Source organism: Artemia sp. Qi Xiang Cuo, chromosome 1 (genome assembly GCF_049724085.1).
Source record: "Artemia sp. Qi Xiang Cuo chromosome 1, ASM4972408v1, whole genome shotgun sequence".
In the NCBI taxonomy this organism is placed as follows: Eukaryota; Metazoa; Arthropoda; class Branchiopoda; order Anostraca; family Artemiidae; genus Artemia; species Artemia sp. Qi Xiang Cuo.
In genome coordinates this window covers 41465-58212 of record NC_142794.1, presented here as the reverse complement: position 1 = coordinate 58212, position 16748 = coordinate 41465, and the positions used below count along the sequence as shown (strand labels likewise).

General features: G+C 37.2%; 2 pseudogenes; one reads left to right on the top strand and one right to left on the bottom strand.

The window, feature by feature from the left end:
- Positions 1-11055: 11055 nt before the first annotated feature.
- LOC148955874 (AMP deaminase 2 pseudogene) lies at positions 11056-13196 on the top strand (annotated as a pseudogene).
- Positions 13197-15683: 2487 nt separating this feature from the next.
- On the bottom strand, positions 15684-16655 carry LOC148955873 (AMP deaminase 2 pseudogene; annotated as a pseudogene).
- Between the last annotated feature and the right edge of the window lie 93 nt (positions 16656-16748).

Genomic DNA, 16748 nt, shown 5'->3' with positions numbered 1-16748 from the left:
TTCTTAGTGTTAACTGACAGAGTTCCAAATAGGAAGTGTTTACGGGGATATACTGAAGATGCTTTATATTGTAGTTTTGAATATGTTCTTGATTGGTTTTTCGTTCAAGAACTCGTAGGAGGGGAACATTGTTATTGCCAACCAGGGGAGTTTCCACAAATGAAGCGTTGAGAAATATACAGGTGTCCGTGGAGAAGGCAGGCGGTTAGTCAGCAAAAATGAAATTAGTGTTTCCGGCAGTTTTACCGTTGATTATATTGAACTTAAAGCCAAGAACATCTTTTAGATTATCATTGAGAATAACCTTTTCATTGGCAATAGGTGAACTAATGTAGATTTTTCCCTCCTCCTTTGAATAGTTGAAATGAAAAGCTGCTTTTTTACGAACGGAAATTCTTTTATTAATAGAACGACATAAATCATTCATACAGATGAGTTCTTTGTAGGGTAATTCAATATACCGATAATCTATCCAATTGATCTTTTGAATTTGTTCTTGATCACCTGAGGGTGGCGGCGGCCAATCATAAGGTCTAATTTTTATCTAATATTTACGATCTTTTCTCAGGATGTCATATGTATTTTTGAGAATACAGTCGACAAGAGCCACTTTATACTTTCAATTGTCGTCGAATTTGATGGTGGGGGAGAGTTTCGTCCAAAAATCACTTGTTCTATTCAAGTCATTGTAAAGAGGATCAGAAACATAGGACATGAAGGTCACATATAGATCATTGGGCATTGTTAATATCTTCAGCACTGACCCAAGAATCAAACTCAGAGTTGTATCCTAGCCAGCGAACAAGCAACTGTCTCTTGCCCCTACGAGTACGACTCTTTAATATCTTTTCAATTTTATAAAATTCACTAGTCTTTCTAACTTTTTTCAGTTCATATTCATAAAAACCGCCGAGAATCTCATCATCTTTGTTGTTTCGCAGTCGATATGTCATGGGTGTAGTGTCTAGGATTCTGGACGCTTTAAAAATTTCAGTGCTCCATAAATAATTCCCTTTTTCAAAAATATTGGTGGTTCTATTAATTCGAACAGTATCACCAACATTGAATTTCTTCTTTTTCTTCTCATTGCCATTGGAATATTGTTTAAGAAAAGCATCAAATGTATTTTCACTGCAATGAACTTCCCGAGGGCTTGAGTTGGACAGAGATCGATGGGATCGTTGGTTATATATTTGCATGATTTTATCTAAATCATGAATAAAAGCAGGTGTTTTTTTCAGTGTACAATATCTTGAAATTAATAGAAGGATCGTTCTTATCAATCGTTCAGCCAATGCAGCCTTTATCGGGCTCTGACTATGATAAAGTGTTGTATTATATTTCAACAGAACCTTTTGCACATGGGGATTAACAAATTCGCTATCGCGATCTGATTGAATTTTTCTATAGCAATCCTGTTCAATAATACTTTCTAAAGCATGAGCAAATTCAACACCTCTCTTTGATTGCAATGGAAAGGCATAGGCATAGCGACTAAAGACACTGATTGCCACTAGAATATATTTGTAGGGTGCATTTTGACGCCATTGAATCGTGTCTAAAGTTAAAAGCTCAGTTTGTATTATATGCAGAGGTAAAAAGGCTTTAGGTTGTCGATAATGTTTGCCACGAAGCCTGCAATTCCGATGCAGTGTGTAACTCGGTTCATTTTGTAGATAATCTTTTGCTTTTTTTAATGTGCTGCCATCTGTCAGAGGCAACTTTAGAAAGCGTTGTGGGGGAACTTAGACTTCCTGCTTCACCAATTTTCATAGACATGCTTCAGAACTTCATCTATTTTGAACACAAACACGTAGTGTAATGTCCAATCCCCTTTTGCACACTGGAGGGTAAATTAATACGTCTACGGTTTTGACTAGTCAATATGGTCGGTGTTTCAAATGATTGCTGCTGCTGCTGCTGCTGCTAATACTATGCAGGATTGGATCTTATTCTTTTTAAAATGGTGGTAGTGTTAGTGTTGCTGGAAGACTATATTCTTTTAGTTTCTTTAGAATTTGCTTATTACCAATAAGACTTCTGGGAAAAATTGATGCATTTAGAAAGGTGTAGAGATTATTGTCAAAAGATAAAAGTCCTTTACGATTCGTCACCATATCACAAATTAAATCAACTAGATTTTTAACATTTTCCCTGAATTATAATTCGTTTCTCTGCGCTGTCAACTTGAACTTGATCATCACCAGCAGTTTCCAACATGAGATATGTTAATACTCTTTTACTCTGTTTTCGATAGGTCACTGCCAATAGGTTTCCAATTGTTGACACTATATAATTCAATTCCTTCTCCTTTGACTGCACAGCTGCTGAATCTTGAGATGTTTCCCGTTTAGAGGGATCTGTGACGATGGCGGCGGATCGCTCACGATAAGGTCTATGTTTGTCCACATGTCGCAATGTATCTTGAAGTAAAACTAGCTTTTTGTCATCGGCAATATTCTCATCATTAATGAATTTGCTTAGATTGTCTTCAAAATGTTCTACGGGCGAGAGGGCAAGTTCAAATGGCGTCAATTTATAGGGTTTAGCCATTCTCTAGAGAAAACTGTTTACAAGTCCTGCAATTATTGAAAGTAAAAGTGTTAAAAATCTACCGCTTGCTTGAAGGAGACGTTTTCTTTTAAAAATTTCCCCCTTGTTTTTGCAAACCAAGGCGCGTACAGTGGAACGATGTCGCTATGTCTGTTGTCTAACACCTTCTGACAAGTGTACATTGCCCTCAGTTTAATTTAAACAAAGTTCGGATATTATATTAATGAAATTATTGTCAACACCATGTTTGAGTATAGCCTTCCTGAGTGGAGGTTTTGACGTGCCTAAAACGGAAAATAAATGCCGTTGTTCGTGTAGTTTCTTCAGTGTCATAATAGTAACTAATAGATTTTTCTGCTGTTCGCTGGAAGATATACAGTAATTTCTCTACCTAAAATATCTGTGACTAAACGTATATCCTCGGGGGTGATCTGACTAAGATATACCAAAACATACCCATAGGGCTTATTTGTTACGTCAGTGTACGCTGGCACATTTAGGAGTACTTGGGTAATTCTGCTCATTGAGAGCAATTATTAAGCTAGACTCATGAGCAATTTGATGGATGATATAGATGGTCCAATTCAAAGCAAGAGTTCTTATACATTTGCTCTGATGAAAGAGATTGTGTAGAACTAGGGTTATGGAAATGTTTTCATGATCAGAGCAAACGTTAAACAGCTGCAGCATTTGCTGTCAAAACTGTTCAATGGATTCAGCAAAATGATCAATAATCAACCATGAGTTCGGTTCAATAGTATTGAAAACATCAAGTCCCCGTATGAATTGTATTAGTTTGGATGTGACAATAGCTGTTATTTGATCGTAGGATTCCTGCCAGAAGCTATAGCAATAATAAATTTTTTTCTACACTCCACACATCAGCAACTATATTGAGAGCAGTGGGAAAGCTATTATTCAAAATCGGAAGAGAGTGCAGGATTTGATGACTAAAAGCTGTGGCTTCCTTGCACTACTATATTTTGTGTTCTGATGTCGCGGCTATACTTACAAGCAGTTTCTCAACATTTATGTAGACAATCCACGTCTGAACGACTTTATGGTGGAAAATATCCTCTCAGACCTGTATAATATTGATTTCGGTGCCCTAAGAGTAAAGTGCTTAAAAAATGTATGTGAATTTGTTTATTAATAAATGAAAAAATGTATATACAACAATGTCTTTAAATCTTCATTTTAGATTTCTTCTTCTTCGATATATAGGCAACTGTCGTGAACCACTAATGCTGGTAAATCAGTTGGATTCACTATATATTGATTTTGATCGACTGCAAAGTCAGGGTCACATTTTCAACAGTATAATGTAACTTCACTCTTGTCATATCTCTTTGTATAGTCAATGATACTATTTATATTCATATTATGAAATTCAAGAGTTTGAATCTGTCTATTTGAAGCAATATCACATACAGTGTTTTCAAATTTTGAATCACATTCGGTAACTGCCAAATAAAAATCACTTGGTTTATAGTCATAATAGGCAGTGTCGTCACAACGATAACCAAATTTGGTAGAAACCAAATTGTCTTGTTACCCCAACAGTTGAATCGTAGACCAGATTCTTAAACTAGGTATCCTTTTCCCAGACTACACTGTCTTTCTATGATGAACAAGTAAAATGTTCAAAAAACTTTAAATTTAAGTTTTACCATTTTCGACCTGATATCTCAAACTAGGTATCCTTTTCCCAGACTACACTGCCTTTCTATGATGAACAACTAAATGTTCAAAAAACTTTAAAGTTAAGTTTTACCATTTTCGACCTGATACCTTAAACTAGGTATCCTTTTCCCAGACTACACTGCCTTTCTATGATGAACAAATAAAATGTTCAAAAAACTTTAAAGTTAAGTTTTACTATTTTCGACGTGATACCTTAAACTAGGTTTCCTTTTCCCAGACTACACTGCCTTCCTATGATGAATAACTAAAATGTTCATCCCCCCATCTCCACAGAACACATCGAAGAAGTAAAGCTATCCATTATTAAAATTCTTTTCTTGTCATCTACATCTCTCTTAGTATGAACTTTTTAGTATACTATAACGTTAAACTCTATTTTAAACTGACAAAACTGTTCAAACGCCACTTGTGTATTATACAGAACACATCGAAGAAATAAAGCTATCCATTATTAAAATTCTTTTCTTGCCATCTACATCTCTCTTAGTATCAACTTTTTAGTATACTATAACATTAAACTCTATTTTAAATTGACAATACTGTTCGAACACCACTTCGGTATTATACAGAACACATCGATGAAGTTAAGCCAGTTCAAATCATAAGACCATTTTATTATCGTTAATCCATTTCCATAGATTGACATTGTTCTACATTTATAATAAACACGCTAAGACTTAACACCCCTGAGGGGTTACCTTAACTGATAATCACCAATTCGTAAGTACTATACCCTTTTATCTCTACCTTCATACGATCCAATTCGCAAATGCTATCTAGCTCTGTTTTTTCCCTATTATTCAATTAATATCGTTCGTATAGTCCAATTCGCAAATGCTAAACCCTTTTTTTTCTCCACTTTCATACGATCCAATTCGCAAATGCTATCTAGCTCTGTTTTTTCCCTATTATTCAATTAATATCCTTCGTATAGTCCAATTCGCAGATGCTAAACCCCTTTTTTCTCCACCTTCATACGATCCAATTCACAAATGCTATCTGCCGGCAAATTCCTAAAAAACTAATATTGACTAAAGGCAATTGTCCAAAAAAATCATAAGCCACTCTTGATAGCATATACTTCAAAGAAATGGAACAGTGGATAATGCATGGGTGATAGACAGCTTTTCCTACAAAATCATTCCTAAATACGCAATTTGACATTTTCTAGTTTTCGATTTAAAAAAAAAACAAAAAACAATTATACTCTCAAAACGTGTTTGACCACTTTATAGGTATAAATACTTTTTAAAATGTGCACGTGAAACTGTAGTGTCTCAGGTGTAAGTTTTGATGTAAGTTTTCAATCAATACATGCCTTACTACTCAGGCATGCAGTCAGAATCGGTGCCGTATGACACTGCTGGCCGTCTATCCGACACAGTTGAAAAGGGACGCAGCCGGTACGAAAAATGTGCAAGGGGTGCAGCTAGTCGAATTCTCTGCGTTAAATGTAAGGTACTGTTGTGTCTGAATGGAGACAGAATCTGTTTTATGACCTTCGATATTAAGTGAAATGAATCTTTTTTATCCTAAGGTGACCATATGGTATCCATGTCTATTTCAGTTTGTGAATGAAATAAATAATTGAAGTTGAAATTAAGTTGAATCGAAGTTTACGTTGATTTTTATTGCAAGGTTTCAGAATTTTTCAAGCACTCCTTCAATGTTCAGGTCTGAAAGGGTTAATGAAAATTTCTGATTTATTCGTAGATTTTAGTTATTCAGCAAACAATTTTCATTTTCTTATGTTTTTATAAATCGCTTCATGAAAACTTTTAATATTGAGGAAAATTCGATTATGTTTTTGAATTGCACATAACCCAATTAACAATCTTTAAAAATTAGAAAGGAAAAATTGGGGAAGAAGTCATAACATCGAACCGTCAGGAGCAGTACAAAATCCGTCATAACATCGACAAAAAATCCTTCAGAACCTCGAACCGTCATAACATTGAAAATTTTAGAACTTTAGTTTTTTGTGGTTTAGTGGGGAAAAGGTACCTAGGTTAGGTTAGGCTACGTATTTAACATATGCTATTCTTTACCCCCCCCCCCCGATGTGCAAATATATAGCCGAAATTTATTTCTAAACTATTATAAACTTAGCTCTTCAGTCAAAATATAATTTAAATTCGTTAGCTCTAATTTTTAATTAAATATCACAACGCATTTCGTCCGCAAAAACTCAAACATTAACAATGTGTCTACTCACAAAGGATATTATACCTTGTAAGGAAAACTACACTCTCTTAAGCTGTTTTGTGTCATATGTTTTTTGCTGGTCCCCCCCCCCCGCAATTTTTTATTTATTTGGCTTCTGTTATTGCCAAAAAGCTGTATAACTGCATATAGTGGCCTTAGTCATTCAAACTTTAATTCCCGATTTTTTCTAAGTTTTAAAACACATACAGTTGTGTAAGTTCCCACTTATTCAAAGGATCAGATTGTATTTTCACTGCTCTTGGTACTTTAAAGATTACAAGTCCAATTACAACTAATTACAAAAAGATTACTCACTCACATGTTGGTTTTTAAATAAATAGACTAGTAGAAGAGATACATATTTGCTTTTGATTAATTTACAGATAATCAAATATTCAGAATAACCGATCAACAGTTACTAGATACCATTAGGTATTGCTGCCTATCGAACTAAAACAAAGGAATTTTCCATAAGAAGTAGTCGCCAATAATTAGAAAATATGGTCTACCTGACTCAACGCTTTTCTCATTTTTTTCTGCTGTTGATGCTTTCCTTCTCTAATACTTTTTGAATTTTAATGCGCAATTAAACAGGTCTTCCAGCAAAGAAGACAAAAAACTAGTATGTGTCATCTGACGAAATGAAAAAGGACAGGTTTTAAATGACTAACATGTGATTTTCTTGACAAATAACTGAGAGGTAAATAATAGTAATAATAATAATTATAATTAGGTATATAATAATAGTAACATAAATAATACCTTCAATTCCTTAGAGCTCTCAAATGGATTAAGGTTAAGGGGAAGTCTCCTTGACCTGGATCTTGCAGTAGCACCAGCAGGGGCAGATCCGGGATTTTTTTTAGGGGGGGGGGCAAAATAAGTTGATCCGATAAAAATGAGGGGGGGGCAAACAGGTTGATCCGATAAACTGGCGTTAGGAGCAAGTTTAATTATCGCAAACTTGAGTTAATTAAATAAATTACACTACTTTAGACCACGCTAGAGGGGGGCCCTCGCCCCCCTTGATCCACCACAGAGCACTAGGGGTTTGCCACCTGACCTTTTATCTCAATTTCAGATGTTATGTGGGAATTTTTTGTGCCTAAAACTCCCCAGACTCACGTCAGGAATTCAAGTCACACTCCCTTTAAAGTCACGAATAAATTTTATTTATATTTCAGCCTCTTTTGAACCACCATTTTCGGGCCTCACTCGCAGTGTCAGGCACGTACGCGTTTTTTTTTTGGGGGGGGGGGCCCTCAATATTAGAAGAAAATTATTTGATAATTTGGAATAAACTTTCAGGAAATTTTTGGATTTTCAGAGGAGGCAGTTTCGATTCCCCCTTCCCTGCGCACGTCCCTATCCTGTGTATTCCCTATTTTTTTTACCCTTGGTGTGCTCGTTCTTTTGATTCTTGTTCTTCCTCTGTCCTCTCTATGCAGTTTTTCGAACTTTCCAAATATTTTTAAGGATTATTACCCTGTGACCGTATTCAAAAATTAAGGAAAAGATGTACCCCTAATCCTCTGCACCCAAGTAGAAGAAGCACAATATTTCATACAATGTTGTCATATTTTGCATTGTATATCATTTGAGGTCCTCAAATCAACATAAATTAGGCGTTTGGTGTTAGAGTTGATACCTTATTTCAAATGCCTTAAATCAATGGAATCCAACTATTCGTAAATTTACGTTGAGATGATATAAATTTCTCAGAGGCAAAATTTTTTCAGGAATTGTAGTTACATTCATTCTATTGTCCTGTTCTTTCTCTGGTATTCTTTCTGCTGTTCTTCTCCCCTAAAGTGTTTTCTGTTCACAAACAAAAACGCAAAAGGATTGCTTAAAATAACTTTTTAGGGGTCTTTAGCATTCTATGTCTTTGATCACAATCTAAAGTAAGGCGACCCAGCTCTAAATGGGTACCTGGAGAAATCTGGGGAAGGTAAGCTGGAAGGGTGTGCGCAAGCACAGGATGGTTGGCCCCCAGCCCCCCATTGAACTTACTGGCTGAGGGCCACGAAACGGAGATCAGCACCGCGGGTTTGGACCTTAAGGGTCTAGTGCCGTCATACTTACTTACTAAAGTAAGGCGATCATGCAATTCAGCACGGGCAGTCGCAAACAGGCAAAGCTGTATTCTTACCATACTCCAACTGTGTTTACAGTCTTATTCCATTTGTTCTCGAAAAATATGGCCTATGTACTAAACATATTTCTGTTTGCCATCGAAAACGAGCATGCCTGTTGTCAGGCTTATGTATATTCAATTTACGCTAGTAAAATCGCTGCAATATTTTCTTACCATCCAAGATCAAAACAAAGATATTTGCAACAAAAAAAGTTGCAACTTGGCAAGATCTAGGCCAATCGACTTGATTCTTTTGGGGATAAGTTCCTTGGAGTGTATGGACTTGAAATTCAAGTTCTGGAGGAAGGTTCTGGACAGAGGGCTCCTGAGTGATGAAAAGATTGTGGTTTACATTGTTTTTTTAGTAAGTTGATCCAAACAAATCCAAGGATCTTTACTACAAAAGCTACTGATGCATCTCACATTCAGAAGATGATCTAGCATCTCCGCTCAACATTTTAATTAAAAAGTTCCTGTTATTGAACTTTATAATGGAGTTTGAAGCAAATACAAATCTTCCCTGTCTTAATATCCTCATCTCTAAAAGGGAGAATGCATTTGACCATAAATATTTACAGGAAACCTACATATCTAGGTATCATGATATACTCTTTTTACCCTGGCCTATAAATCTTAACCATCATTGTAAGACCTTCATTGGTCAAACAAATTCCTTGGCTCGTGTTCCCCAAGATACTAAACGGAAGGTCAGAGAATCAATAGAGATTGCTACTAAAAAAAACTATGGTCTAAATAGAGGCCATAGTGAACTCAAAATAAGCAAGATGTAGGACCCTGTGATTTTGAGAAAAGTTTCTACTACCATGCATACTTCCAGGAATAGAACCTGCTTCTGCATCATTACAAAAGGTGACTCTAATTGCACCTTTTAAGTTTTCTACCCTGGTAAATTTATGCTAGCTAGTTATTGACGGGATTTTTTTTTCTTTTAGGGGGGGGGGGGGAGGAGGGGCTCCCCCCCTCCTCGACGTGTGTGTGACGACGTGTGTGTCTGTGTGTTTGTGGCGACGTGTGTTTGTGTGTTTGTGCGTGACGACGTGTGTGTGTGTGACGACGTGTGTGTGTGTGTGTAACGACGTGTGCGTGTGTGTGTGTGACGACGTGTGTGTGTGTGTGACGACGAGTGTGTGTGTGTGTGACGACGTGTATGTGTGTGTGTGTGACGACGTGTGTAAATGTTTGGGTGGTATTAATAATACTTATTATGGAAAAAAGACGCAGATCTTTTGTTGTATAGTTAAAATAGTATCAGAAAAAACCTTTCTAAGAAAACCTTTCTAAGTGACGTGATCTGTGTGTATATCTCATGATCTGTGTGTGTCTGTGTGTTTGTGACGACGTGTGTTTGTGCGTGACGACGTGTGTGTGTGTGTGACGACGTGTGTGTGTGTGTGACGACGTGTGTGTGTGTGTGTCGACGTGTGTGTGTGTGTGTGGCGACGTGTGTGTGTGTGTGTGTGTAACGACGTGTGTGTGTGTGTGTGTGTGACGACGAGTGTGTGTGTGTTTGACGACGTGTATGTGTGTGTGTGACGACGTGTGTGTATGTGTGACGACGTGTGTGTGTGTGTGTGTGACGACGTGTGTGTGTGTGTGTGTGACGACGTGTGTGTTTGTGTGTGATGACGTGTGTGTTTGTGTGTGACGATATCCCTGTACGTTTTAAGGTTCGAACTTGTGACTCAGCCTCTTTAACTCTTTAAAAAACGCAGTTTTTTTCAAATAATAATTCTATAAACTGTGGTTGGAATACATAAAAACGTGCAATAAAGTTCGAAAAATATGTTTATTCGGCTAAATAATACGAGGTAATAAAAAATCAACAGCTCGAGATGATTACACAGCTTGGGCCAAAACGAGTAGAAAAAAGGAAAACAAAATATCATATAATAGAAAACTAGGCAAATAAACAATTCAAGTTGCAACAAAAAAACCGTCTACACAGCTACTAACTTCAAGTGTTACTAACTTCAATGCCTGCACAAGAAAATACACTATCTCACACATAGATTATACACTGTACATCCGAATATCGTTGCTGTTATGCATAAAGGTAACATCTAAAATCGTCACGTTTATAAGACAGTTATCAACACTGAGGTAGCAAATTAATTATTACTTTTTAAAAGAAAGCAAAACCAGCATTGTATCATATCTCAAGATCTGAATTTTTCAGATCTGTGTGTATATCTCAAGATCTCTGTGTGTGTGTGACGACGTGTGTGTCTGTGTATTTGTGACGACGTGTGTTTGTGCGTGACGACGTGTGTGTGTGTGTGACGTGTGTGTGTGTGTGTGACGACGTGTGTGTGTGTGTGTGTAACGACGTGTGTGTGTGTGACGACGTGTGTGTGTGTATGTGACGACGTGTGTGTGTGTGTATGTGACGACGTGTGTGTGTGTGTATGTGACGACGTGTGTGTGTGTGTGTGACGACGTGTATGTGTGTGTGTGTGTGACGACGTGTGTGTATGTGTGACGACGTGTGTGTGTGTGTGTGTGACGACGTGTGTGTGTGTGACGACGTGTGTGTGTTTGTTTGTGACGACGTGTCACCTGTCACCCGTCAGTAGGTTCAACTATTGTGTAGTCAGGGAAAAGGAAGGGAAATAATATCTACTTTTTGATGATAGAGTATTGAGTTGCTTTTTTTACTAATTAATCGTTTATTGTTTTAGGAAAACGGCCGTTATCATGAGGACATTTTCGGTATTACAGTTAGTGCACGAAAAACTCACTTGGAATATATAAGTAAAGCTCGTTTAATGAAGGGCATTTTTGGAGAAGAGTTCAGAGCATCTTCATATCTCTTGGTGCAAGCGCTGGGTTTGCGGCATCGCTACATGCAGATGGCAAATCAGCCGACTCCCAAACTGGCTGGCAGGTTGTTAGATTGTGTTAAAGACAAAATACTCACCAAGAGGATAACTGAAACTACACACAAAGCTGCAAAACTCAACATATTAAAAAGTGCAGCTCTTCAAGAACTCACGACTGAAGAAGACTACCCTATCAACGGCCCTTCAAACTTGGAAACCTTCAGGAAGGATCTGCAGTTTATTTATACCATGATTGATAATCAACATTTGAATAACTTCAGCTGTAATCGTTTAAATGCCTTGGATCACAAGTTTGACATGCATGAATTGCTGAACGAGCAGCAAGAACTTTCAGAGCAGAAAAATATCCCATATTTAGACTTTTATAAGACACGAAAGGTGGATACGCATGTCCATGCAGCTGCATGCATGAATCCCAAGCATTTTCTTAGTTTTGTGCAAAAGAAATTGCATGATGAAGGCGATCGGGTGGTGGAGGTTGATGAAGATGGTAATTGTAAAACATTGAAAGATGTATTTGACGAGTTGAACTTAACTTACCCATATTTGACTGTCGATTCCTTAGATATGCACTGTGATAGAAATACTTTCCAGTGTTTCGAAAAATTCAACAAGAAGTTCAACCCGTTTGGTAGTAGCAGGCTACGAGAAATTTTCTCAAAACGGACAACTATATGCAAGGCGAATATTTCGCATGCATTATAAAGGAAGTCATGAATGACTTAGAAGAATCTAAATATCAGAGCGCTGAGATGCGGATATCCGTAACTGGGAAATCAGTTGAAGAATGGGGCAAGCTGGCGCGTTGGGTGACTAAATGGGATGTCTATTCAGAAAATGTAGTTTTTTTGGTGGAAACACCAAGAGTGTATAATCTTCTTAGATCAAATAACACTGTTGAAAACTTTCAATCAATTCTAAATAATTTGTTTACACCATTGTTTGAAGTCATCTACAATCCATCAACTCACCCAGAACTACATCGTTTCTTACAGAATGTTGCTGGTTTTGATTCTGTTGACGATGAATCGAAGCTAGAACAAGATAATTTTGGCTGTGAAATCATAACTCCACAAGAGTGAACTTCAACAGAAAACCCACCCTACTGGTACTATGCATACTACACGTATGCAAACCTTTGTGTCCTGAATCAAGCCAGGAAAGACCATGGCCTGAATACTTTTACGTTCCGTCCTCATTGCGGAGAAGCTGGGTCAGTTAAACACTTGGCGGTCGGTTTTCTCCTGGGAGAAAACATCTCTCACGGTATTATGCTGGAGAAGGCCACTAGTCTTCAATATGCATTTTATCTCAGTCAAATTGGGATAGCGATGTCACCTATATCAAACAATCTGCTGTTTTTGAACTATTCCAGAAATCCACTAAGGAAGTTCTTGAATAGAGGCTTAAAGATAAGCCTCTCTACTGATGATCCCCTGCTATTTCATCAGACAAAAGAACCTTTAATGGAAGAATACTCAATTACCACTCAAATGTGGAAACTCAATGGGCCAGACTTGGCAGAACTCGCCAGAAATTCAGTTATAATGAGTGGATTCTCGCATGAAATGAAAAAAGACTGGCTTGGTTTGAATTACCAGGAAGAAGGTATCCAAGGGAACGATAAAAAGAAAACCAACGTCCCAAATGTTCGCATGAAGTTTCGACATGAAACGTTGTTAGAAGAACTTTGTGAAATATTTTTAAAATTTATTGACGAAGAAAATCGTCAATAGTCGACAGTTCTACATCGATTGGCTATCTAAATATTGTGCCCTCGATAGAATTTTGGCACTAGTTGGATAAAAATTGTTTTATATGGTATAAAATGGCATACATCGGATGTTTGATACGGCGTCGTGTTTATCTGTAACACTAAAACAGATTGGATGGTTCCATTTTGAAACCAAAACGAATCGAGGTTAGACCAATCAAGCTCATCCACCTGAGGTAAGGCGACAAAGTGTCTTTGAGACCTGGGCCGCGATCCAATTTTGCCAACTCCACAAAAACTTCTCACTGATAAAATTCTCCCGGCTGCAAAGGTTACTCTTCCCATGGGGATTAACGGGGAGCACTCTCTGTCGAAATACACGCATATAACCTAACCTCCGAGATATAAGATAGATGCAACAGAGTAGAATTGACGAAAGGGGTAGGACACGCTTTGCGGATGAAGGATGACAGGTTTCAAAACATTGACTGTCGTGCAATCGTCTATCACCAAACAAAAAGCAGGTCGTCCTCAAATGGAGCGGGAGGACGTCATAAGGAAAGAGTTAAGGGAAGTGGGAACTTGTTCGGAGGGTGTAAAGAGAGAAACTATGAATAGATTGGAATGGAGGAGGAGTGTGCGCAGTTGCGTTGGCCTCAGACGGTTTGATTCTGCTCTGAGTTGTTGGTAGTAGTAGCAGCAGTTACGAAAAGAAATTTTCGAGAATTTCAAAACGGAGCTTGAAAACCTTCAATATTTTTCTTCCTTTTTTAGATTTTGATTTTTGGACAAGAACGGATAGGTTGCCAATTCGTTTTTGAAATGCAGACTATTAGTAAGAAAGAATTTACTACAGTTTAAAAAAGTGACAAGCAGTCTATAGCACAACCATAAGAAATGTAAAGTCTTCCCCATTTACGATTTGAAACTTCGATTCTAAAGAAGAAGACTGAAAATAAATGAATAGTAAACGGAGGAAACAACACTATTTGAAACTTGCTTCCAAGGCTGGTACGTCATATCTAATTATTGAACATATTCATTAATTATAACTGAAGATAGCGCAACAGGATTGGAAGAAAGTTCAATATCATTTTTAATAAGTTTATATATCGTTAAAATCCATCTTTGAGGAGTCGAAAATTCAACTGATCGGAGAAAAAAAATACAATGCAACGCTTATTTCAATTTTTTTATATTAAGATTTCAATTTTTTCAATACTTCTAGAAAGCCCGTATGTCATTTTTCTTTTAAGTATTGGTTGGCATGTGAAAATTTAGGCCAGGAGCATAATCAAGTACCCTCGCAGAATTTGTTTTTGTGGAGTAGGGAAAGAATTTTCCCTACTAGGAAAAATTCTTTCCCTACTCCGAGGAGGTTAGAGGCGAGGAGGTTAAAGGACACAAAAAGAAGCAGCCCAAGTGTATAAACAATGCAGTGAATTGTAGGAAAACTCGAAAAATATTTTAAATTGCGAAGGGGGAAAGAGGGAACAAGGCAATGTCAACACAATATGCCCAATTTATATTTATATTTTGGTCAGGGGGAAGGGGGAATTAAATAAGACACAGAAAAACAGGTCAATTGCATGAAAAAAACAGGGAATAGTAGGACCGTTTCAAGATCCCCGACATTTCCAGGGAAAAGGACCAGGGCACCAACAATAAAACCTTCATATACTTCTATCACATTAATTGCGATTTAAAAAAAAACAGGATTTCAAGATTTTCAGCTTAAATATGACAGGACTAAATTCAATTGACCCCATGTTTCGGCTATATATGCATAGGTCCGTCACAAGTGCCTCATTTTGGACACGGTTGTGTGATAAGAGATATTTGCATATATACGAAGCCAAAACTAGCTTTTACCCATAAATCATGTTTAAGACTGATTTGTTTGTTACTTGATCCGCGTTCGTCTTTCAGACATTTCGCCTGCTTTAGACTATTTATTTTTTTAAACATATCCCTTCCCAATAAATGTATACGTGCTCACCAATTTAATATCCCTTGCCAAAAGTTGCAATTGATCCTAAATGTCAAATGAAAGAGATAGATATGAATACTAGAGAAGGACTTACCCAGCGGCGCTGCTACCAGCAATCACTTCATTAAGCGTCACCTTAAGAGGTAGAACTTCCTTCCCAAGAGATTTGGAAAAATCTAGAAGATTGCACAACTTTTGACTAGACACTCATCGGAGAAAAAATTATGATTTTTGATCTGAAGTAACTTGACTAGAAGGTAGGACAGCACTAAATTTTGAAGTAGTAAGCATTAAATTACAAAGAATATATAACACGTTCCTTAAAAAAGATTTCTAACCTAGACTATTTTTGTTTTAAAAATTTAAACATCCACACTTTTTTCGTAAAATATAAACACCACGCAGACTAAATCATCCGATTTCTGCCATTTCCTACCATAAAACAATTTTCATACAACTAGTGCCAAAATTCTATCAAGGGCAAAATATTTAGATAGCCAATCGATGTAGAACTGTCGACTATTGACGATTTTCTTCGTCAATAAATTTTAAAAATATTTCACAAAGTTCTTCTAACAACGTTTCAAGTCGAAACTTCATGCGAACATTTGGGACGTTGGTTTTCTTTTTATCGTTCCCTTGGATACCTTCTTCCTGGTAATTCAAACCAAGCCAGTCTTTTTTCATTTCATGCGAGAATCCACTCATTATAACTGAATTTCTGGCGAGTTCTGCCAAGTCTGGCCCATTGAGCTTCTACATTTGAGTGGCAATTGAGTATTCTTCCATTAAAGGTTCTTTCGTCTGATGAAATAGCAGGGGATCATCAGTAGAGAGGCTAATCTTTAAGCCTCTATTCAAGAACTTCCGTAGTGGATTTCTAGAATAGTTCAAAAACAGCAGATTGTTTGATAAAGGTGACATCGCTATCCCAATTTGACTGAGATAAAATGCATATTGAAGACTAGGGGCCTTCTCCAGCATAATACCGTGAGAGATGTTTTCTCCCAGGAGAAAACCGACCGCCAAGTGTTTAACTGACCCAGCTTCTCCGCAATGAGGACAGAACGTAAAAGTATTCAGGCCATGGTCTTTCCTGGCTTGATTCAGGACACAAAGGTTTGCATACGTGTAGTATGCATAGTACCAGTAGGGTGGGTTTTCTGTTGAAGTTCACTCTTGTGGAGTTATGATTTCACAGCCAAAATTATCTTGTTCTAGCTTCGATTCATCGTCAACAGAATCAAAACCAGCAACATTCTGTAAGAAACGATGTAGTTCTGGGTGAGTTGATGGATTATAGGTGACTTCAAACAATGGTGTAAACAATTTATTTAGAATGGATTGAAAGTTTTCAACAGTGTCATTTGATCTAAGAAGATTATACACTCTTTGTGTTTGCACCAAAAAAACTACATTTTCTGAATAGACATCCCATTTAGTCACCCAACGCGCCAGCTTGTCCCATTCTTCAACTGATTTCCCAGTTACTCACTGCTTCAGCGAAGTATACAACGAAAGCGATGTCAACAGGAAAGCAGAAATATTTCAGTCCCTATTCTATGACAAATACTTAGAAGTTTT